Source organism: Lolium rigidum, chromosome 6 (genome assembly GCF_022539505.1).
Source record: "Lolium rigidum isolate FL_2022 chromosome 6, APGP_CSIRO_Lrig_0.1, whole genome shotgun sequence".
NCBI lineage: Eukaryota > Viridiplantae > Streptophyta > Magnoliopsida > Poales > Poaceae > Lolium > Lolium rigidum.
Genome location: NC_061513.1, coordinates 133,244,219 through 133,253,338, shown reverse-complemented (window position 1 = coordinate 133,253,338; position 9,120 = coordinate 133,244,219).

Sequence of the window (9,120 nt, the reverse complement as noted above, 5' to 3'; positions counted from 1 at the left end):
GAGTCTGATAGAGCATGAAGTCCAGGTGCTCAGCGTGGTGCCTCAACTCCGGGTGTGGCTGCAGCTCCATGGGCACTCCCATGGCATCACGCCTCACGAGATGCGCGAAGCGAGAGGCAAGGATGCGCACCACGTTCTGTCCACAGAGGCGCGCAAGTGCCTCCTGAAGGCCACGTGCGAGTCTGTCGAGCCAGTTGCTCTCGCGGAAGGAGAAGAGGATCCTCTCCGAGGTGGGAGGCTCCATCTTGCCCCTCAAGTCGGCAGTGATCACCCACTGCAACTATCCTCCGGGCGTGTCGTCCAGCTGAACCCCGTGGAACTCGGGGTGTGGGCGCCCAAGGAAGTCAGAGACGGCGTTGAGGTCGTGCTCGAAGATCAAGCTCCCTCTGTTCCCAAGCTAGTAAAACTTGGTGTTGATGGGTTCACTCGGCTCCATCTGAAAGAGAATTGGATGAGTAAGTTAGAGAGTGCAAAGTGTGGCAAAATTTTAAGTTGATTCAAATAAAATAGAACATGATTCATCAAATTTTGGCAAAGTCTCAAAGACAAGAGTGTAAGTAAATTTTCACAAATATTTTCTTTCATTTGATTTCAAAGTTAGGTTTTTCAGAACACCCATTCTAACTAAGGTCTTCTAAGGTCAAACAATGGCTCTGATACCAACTTGTCAACACCCGGATTTTTAAGTCCGCATGCCTATTATGCCATACATCGCAATCCCAGGAATATTGTTGTTGCGAGGCATAATAGTTAAGTATCATATTCATCATTCATTACAAACCATAATGTCTTACAAATTGGAATCACATGATCCATATTACACGAATAGTTGATCTATTGATCAACGAACAACACAAGTTCATAGCGGAAGCGTAAGATACAAGGACTCTCTAGTCCACAGGCCAACGCTTGACGTCGGAAGACTCCTAGTTGTCGTAGGCGTCCTGCTGGTCGTCTCCTTGTTCATCTTCATACTCTGGCCATTTGAATAGCCAGGGACAAAGCCGTGAGTACTTCAAGTACTCACAAACTAATAATAATGTAAGTGCTAGACATCCTAGTAAGGTTTGCTAAGCTCTAGTTTATTTGCATAAAGCCAATTTTAGTTCACAAGTATTTGAGAAAAACTTATTCAAGTGCTAACTAACTCAAGTGGGAACATTAGTGTCATTCCCACCATTCAAGTGGTGATTTCAATTCAATTCACCACAAGTCATTTCACCATCATCTTTCAACATCATTTTCAAAGATATGACATCGGAAACTGTATGGCCTTTCCAACCGTCCGTAACCGTGGACGCGGCTATTCGAATAGATTTACACTCTGCAGAGGTTGCACACTTGTGCCACAACATTTGATTTCATCCGTCGGGATTACCCCGAATCATCGTAACACAATACGCGGATCATCAACCATAACCTTTCACTTACAAATCCTAGTATGAGCACCTCTCCCCATGAGCTTGGCCTCCCGGTGAAGACCAACTATCAACCCGGGAACCGCACGGGGCTTGGCCGTACAATTCACCTCAATTTCACATCATTTCTCAACAACGGAGGCAGCCTCAAGCGTAACCCCTATGACGTGTGTTCGGAGGGAACCCATACTAAGATGCATAAACTTCCGAGTTAAGCCCTACCCATAATCAGGTATTGTGGGGGTACTTACTAATTGGAAAGGTATCGCATTCAAACCAACATCATGTTTATCAAAAATCACCATCTTCTCTTTGTCATATTCACCTTCAAAAATCATTCAATGGAATGCTTTCTCATTCCAAGGTTTCAAATTCATTTCAAGTCACATTGTTCCCATCTAGAGTAGTCAAGTTTTATTCATTAGCACTAGCTCTATATCATGAGGGGTGCTATCTTGCTTTGCTTGATGGGGGCTAACTTTACTACTCTAGTAAACTTCCTTACTTTGACCAAAGTTAACTATAAAAGTAACTTCTTGAGAAAACAGGTAAAAACTTGTAATGTATAAACTTGGATAGGCTTATGTAAGAAAAGGTAAGATTCATGGTGCCTTGCCCCAAGGGGCTTTGCACTTTGCAAGAATATTAGCTTGCCTTGGTAGTTCTCAAAATTCTCCTCCTCCTCCTCTTGGTAGCAACCTTCTTCTTCAGTGTAATCTCCGGTGCTAGCGTCTAAATTTGAATACGAGTATAATTACTCACTAATTCAATGGCTATTCCATGTATCACATATAAACACACAAACTATTCTATGCACACAAATAATCTAATTAGAGTGCATGGGTTGTGTTGCTTGAGGAGAATTTACTTCTTTTTATTTAATATGTAAATGATAGTTTCCATAGGGTTCTTGAGAAATAATTTCCTCTCATTGAAATCTTCTTAAGATTTAATTTATCAACCAATCCTATATGAACTTATATTTACCTAAGTCAAACATTCATCATTATCATTTGAGAAAATGATTTAAATGAGGTAGACCACCTCATACTATTTAATAGTGCCACATACGATTTAAATCTCCAAGTAATTCATATAAGTGAGTTTGGCCAGGGGTCCAAACATCACATGAATTCATGTGAGACAAAGTTTAAATGAAGTATAAGACTTCATATCATTTACTTAATAGTTTTGGACAATATCAACTACATAAACTAGCCATATTGTCCATTAATTAAACTAGGGCATGATCATGCAAAGTGACCACACCATTTTATTGCATAATCAATTAGTGTAAGTCAAATGTGAGCTATTAGAGTTGTAATTAACTTAATATCTATTTTTGTTGATTTTTAATAATTGTTTGAATAAGGAAAAGTCCCTGCCTTCTTCTTTTTATCAAATTAATTCTACAACTGATCTGGTCATGGGACCAGTGGCATTGTATAGATATTTTCATTAGCTTTCCAACAATATAAAATTCATTGAATTTGGTTAAGCCCATTTAAATCTATTGAATTTCAAAGTTTGGGCAGTATTGAAATTCATTTGGAATTGATTAAATGAGATTTGAATTAACTGGGCTGGCGGGAAAGCTAAATGGGCTGAATCAATTCAAAACACAGCAAATCGACCCAGTAACGCAGCTGGTGCGCTTGGGCTTGCTGACAGAGTGGGTCCCGCATGTCAGCGGCTGTTAAACCCGAATCGGTATGGATTAAAGAGGGGCGTTGGATTAAAACAGGATCGGACGGTGCCAGTGCATCGTCTTCTCCGGCGAGAGAGGGTTGCTGGCGCGGCGAGCCTAGGGGGTCGGAGGGCGAACCGTGGGTCCGGCGAGCGGCGGCGGTGTTCCGTTCGAGGTTGTCGGTGAAGGGGAAGAAGCCTGTAGCAGTGGCGCAACTCGAGGAGGCCTGGATCAATGGCGATTGCACCAGGGCTTCCGCGGCTCCGATCGCTCGATTGGCGCTGCTCCAACTTCGATTCGATGGGTGGAGTGGTGGTGGAGAGTCAAGGATGGGAGGAGAGGGTGATGGTGTGCCTGGATTGCTCAGGGGAGCTCGGTATTTATAGAGGAGCTTGGGTGCTGCGGGGCAGGGTTGGAGTCGACACGCGCGCGGCGATTCCGGCGAGCGGTTGGGCTAGGTGAGGGTGCAGCGACGTTCTCCTTGTCCAGGCGAAGCGAACGGTGGCGACAGCTTGGTCGGGCGGCGTCTGGAGAGCTCGCTTTGCTTCCATGTCTGGCGGCGGCGTTCGCGGGATCGTGTCGTCGTCTCCGGCGGCGATGGTCCAGGGTCTTGGTTCCGAGCGTGTCTGGCGCGGCTGAGGTGTCACGACGGTGCTCGACGACGTGCTGGAGCGGCCAGGGGTTGCATGTACTGGCGGGGTGGCGCGTGGCCAGTGCGCGTCCATGGCGCGCATGGTCGCGATGCGAGCGGCATACTGGCGGTTTTGGACGCGCGTCCTCCGGCGTAGCTAGGGCGTCTACCTTGCTTCTGTTGGTGCTAGACGACGTAGACAAGCGAGGTGGCGAGCTAGGGCAAGGTGGCCAGGGTGGTGAGTGAAGGGAGAGAGGGGAGGCTCGGCAAGGTGGCGCCATGGCCGGCATGGTGTGTGCATGCATGCTATGCATGCACCACTAGGGTTGCTGTGGTGCCTTGAGTGAGAGAGGGGATAAGGGGACCGGTTAGGGTGGTTTGGGGTAGATTAGGGTGAGGTAGAACACTATTTGAAATAGTGTGTAATAGTTCCATATTTGATATTTTGCAAAATTTGTCCAAATTTGATTTAATTCACATGGTTGCAAGTTTTGAATTGTGAGCATTTCATTTAGTTAGAAATGACCAGAGGTGGTGAAGTGTGGTGGTGGCATTGTTGAATTCACAAATTTGCAAAAATAGCTAAGTGTGAGATTGTTGCATATGTTAAAATGTTGCAACTTTGGTTGAGCATAGCTCATGATCAAGAAAGAATTTGGCATGGTGATCTTTACAAAAAGTGTTCACTTTGATGTTGACTTGGATGTGGTGAAAAGAGTTAGCAAGATTTAGTTTGAGAAAATTGAATTGCAATGGCTCAAAGTAGTGATCAGACTATAATTGGCAGTTTTGACCATTATCATATGTGAGCAAGTTTTGTATTTGAAATTCATTTGATTTGTGATTCTTTGATTCCAAAAGTTGTAATAAGTGTTTAGTAACATTATTCAACTAATGGTGAAGACCAAATTGGTCTAGGGTCAAAATTTATAAAAATGCCATAGGGCATATGTGAGGGTTTTTAGGGTTTTGCATTTATTTGATTTCTTTCTCTTTTTGATTTATTTGGTTGGTGATCTTCTCATGATAACATTAGGGTTTTAGGGTTTAGCTTATACACATAATAACACTCATCATGGCATATCAATCAAATGCACAAGTCCTATGCATGGCACTATATGCAATTTAAAAAGTTTTTGTTGGTTTGAAATTTTGCTCTCTGGAATTCTTCTAACTTTCTTTTATTGAAATTTGGGATGTTACATGGACCAAGACATCAATGGTGTTGTGAGGCGTCGGCGGCTAGCAGATCTCGGCAAGCAACTTTGGCGACAGACGATGGCATCGGTTGGTGGTGGTGGGTAGGGCCCCACTGGGCTAGGGTCTGGAGGGGCCGTGATCATTGTTGCGCTTGCTGCATCACGACGCCACCAACGAAGGCACATAGATGAACTCCTAGGCTAGTCCCGCGGCACGAGGATGTCAGGGGCAGCAGTCCCGGGCATGATGGTGGTGGCCTGCTCCTTCGTTGGGGGCGGTCGGGGCCATTGGTGTGGATGGCGGGGGGGGGGGGCAGCTTGTCAGCATAAAAAAATAAAGGTAGCCCTGCCATACTATCCTTCGAGAACCAAGGAGCCGATCTGATTCATGTCAGCCTCCTCGATATGGTCGCCGTTGAGTTTTGGTCTTCGTCTTAGAGATTTCCGTGGTTTGGCGCAAGGCACTACTGGATATCTAGAGTAGAATTGATGCGAGCATGCATGCTCTTATCTTCAGCCAAAGTGAATTCATTTGGGTGAGGTGCGAACACTACTAGGAAATGGCTATTCAGTGGCGCACCACTATTCCCCATCAGTGGCGCACTGCTGGTGCGCCACTACTATCACGCCACTGCTAACTTTTAGTAGTGGCGCACTAGTGGTGCGCCATTGCTACTTGGCTTAGCTGTGGCGCACCAGGTAGTGCGCCACTACTAGCTTCATGGTGCGCCACTCCTAAATGTCTGAGGTGCGCCACTGGATAGAAACAAGGTGCGCCACTACTAAAATTTGAAATTTCTAGATCTGGATCTGGATCTGGATCTGGCACACTTTTTTCGAAATTTTTTTTGGCTCGTTATTTTTTCTCGTTTTTGTTGCTAGAATTATTTGTGCAATGTTCATTCTCATTTTTCTTAGCCTAGCCGCCGGTGAGGATGGATGAGAGAGGTAGGAGAGGTGAAGAGAGTTGTGGAGATGGAGGATGTAGAAGAGGATGAACAAGAGGATGTAGAAGAGGATGAACAAGAGGATGTAGAAGGCTAGAGGTAATGGAGGCCAGAGGTTCGCCGGAGGGTCGCCGGAGGGTCGCCGGAGGATCGTCGGAGAGTAAGGTCACCGTAGGTCACCATAGCGGAGGAGGTCACCGGAGTTCGACATAGTGAGGAGGTCGCGGGAGATGAAGAGAGGAGGAGAGGGGTAGGAGAGGTGAAGAGAGGAGGAGAGTAGAGGAGGAGAGGAGGAGGAGTGGAGAGGAGAATGAGAGCAGGAGAATGTGTGGAGGAGGAGGGAGGAGGGAGGAGGGGGTAAGTGGCTGGCTCCTTCCACTTTGAATCCCGGCCTTTTTGAAATTCGTGGGCGGGAAGCTTAGCTGTGGCGCACCAAGGCATGGGTGCGCCACCGCTACTTTTTTTCTATTTTTTGAAAATTTTTCACCCAAATCTTAAACCTGAAAAAAGTCCTGTTTCTGTTTTCCAATTGACGAATCCATTTTTTGTCCAAACGGCCGTAGGCCGTTGAATTCGAATAGGAAATTTCGCGTAGATAGATTTTGATATAAAAAAGTTTTTCATCGGAGGTCGTATGCAACCAGAAATCCCGTTTTACCGAAAGATGACGCCATTTTGCATAATATATCAAAATTCATTTTTTTAAAATTTCACTAAACCTAGATGACATATTACATGGGCATCTCGAAGGATTTTATTTTTTGAAATTTCTATCTATTTCTTTTATTTTTTCCAAACCCGAAAAGGCGATCCACGGGGGGGGGGGGGGTGTGGAAATGTTTGGGCACCACTTAGCAGTGGCGCACCAAGCATGGTGCGCCACTACTAAGTGATGCCCGAACATGTCCATCATCCCCTTTACATAGCAATGGCGCACCATGTAGAGGTGCGCCACTGCTACATAAAATAGCTGTGGCGCACCTCTACATGGTGCGCCATTGCTATGTATAAGGCTGGGTCTAACCCATGGTCAAACTTAGTGGTGGCGCACCACAGAAGAGGTGCGCCACTACTACATTTTTTATAGTGGCCCACCACTTTCCGGTGCGCCACTGCTAAGTAGTAGTGGCGCACTGCCCTCCTGGTGCGCTACTAACACCCATCTTACGGCTAGGCCTTTTCCTAGTAGTGGAAGCTTCACCTTCTTGTCGGTGCCATGGGACATGTCTTAAGAAAGATGTTTACGAAACCGACAGAAGTGGAGAAAGTCATTGTGGCTGCTGTCCGAGGTTCGTAATGGCGAAGACGGTAATGCTTGCAATGAGGACAATGCGACACATGTTCACCCTATGTGTCAGGTGTTTGACGACTTGCAACAATAACCGTGGAAAGTAGGGTGGCAGTGATAACCCTCAAGTATAGGGGATCGCGGGAGTCTTCGAGGGAAGTAAAACCCAATTTATTGATTCGACACAAGGGGAGACAAAGAATACTTGAAAGCCTTAACAGCGGAGTTGTCAATTCAGCTGCACCTGGAAACAGACTTGCTCGCAAGAGTTTATCAGTAGTAACAGTTTTATAGCAATGAGCGTAGTGAAATAACAGCAACAGAGTAACACAGACAGCAGTAGTGATTATAGTAAACAGCAGGATTAAAATACTGTAGGCACGGGGACGGATAACGGGTGTTGCATGGATGAGAGAAACTCATGTAACAATCATAGCAGGGCATTTGCAGATAATAATAAAACGGTGTCCAAGTACAAAGCAATCAATAGGCATGTGTTCCATATATAGTCGTACCTGCTCGCAATGAGAAACTTGCACAACATCTTTTGTCCTACCAGCCGGTGGCAGCCGGGCCTCAAGGGAATCTACTGGATATTAAGGTACTCCTTTTAATAGATTACCGGAGCAAAGCATTAACACTCCGTGAACATATGTGATCCTCACATCACTACCATCCCCTCCGGTTGTCCCGATTTCTGTCACTTCGGGGCCATTGGTTTCGGACAGCGACATGTGTATACAACTTGCAGGTAAGCTCATAAAACAATGAATATCATGATGAAACAATAACATGTTCAGATCTGAGATCATGGCACTCGGGCCCTAGTGACAAGCATTAAGCATAACAAGTTGCAACAATATCATCAAAGTACCAATTACGGACACTAGACACTATGCCCTAACAATCTTATGCTATTACATGACCAATCTCATCCAATCCCTACCATCCCCTTTGGCCTACAGCGGGGGAATTACTCACACATGGATGGGGGAAACATTGCTGGTCGATGGAGAGGCGTTGGTGGTGATGATGGCGATGATCTCCTCCAATTCCCCGTCCCGGCGGAGTGCCAGAACAGAGACTTCGGCCCCCGAGACGGAGTTTCGCGATGTGGCGGCGTATCGGAGGGTTTCGGCGACTTCGACTTCTTGGTCGCGATTTTTAGATCGAACCCCTTAAGTAGTCCAGAGGAGGGCGTCGGAGGCCGGCCGAGGGGGCCACACGCTAGGGCCGCGCGCCCCCCTCCTGGGCCGCGCCGCCCTATGGTGTGGGGCCCTCGGGCCTCCACCTGGCTTGCCCTTCTGGCTCCGTGAGTCTTCTGGAAAAATAGGACCTTTCGCATAAATTCCGAGGATTTTCCTGAAAGTTGGATTTCTGCACAAAAACGAGACACCAGAACAGTTCTGCTGAAAACAGCGTTAGTCCGTGTTAGTTGCATCCAAAATACACAAATTAGAGGCAAAACAATAGCAAAAGTGTTCGGGAAAGTAGATACGTTTTGGACGTATCAACTCCCCCCAAGCTTAGCTTATTGCTTGTCCTCAAGCAATTCAGTTAACAACTGACGCGATAAAAGAACTTTCACGAACACATTTGTTCTTATGATTTAAATATCCTCATGCTATGGCTAACACTTAGGCAGTTCATAATAAGATACATGCAAATAAGATCATCTAATAGCTATGTCAATCATGGAAAGGTACCAACAATTAATAATAAGCATCATGAATCATGTCTATAAGCAGGATTGCAATGTTCATAAAAGAGTATGATAAAGTGGTATCTCGCTTGCCCATATTTGATCAGCAAAACATAAATGCTCAGGCACCTCTGAAGTTCATAGAAAGACTAGAAATAGTGATTGTCAAAGATAAAAGCATCAAAGTTATACCGCAATCAATCATATTTTGAGACAAGCATATTATACTAAGAATGACAGTTGTGCTC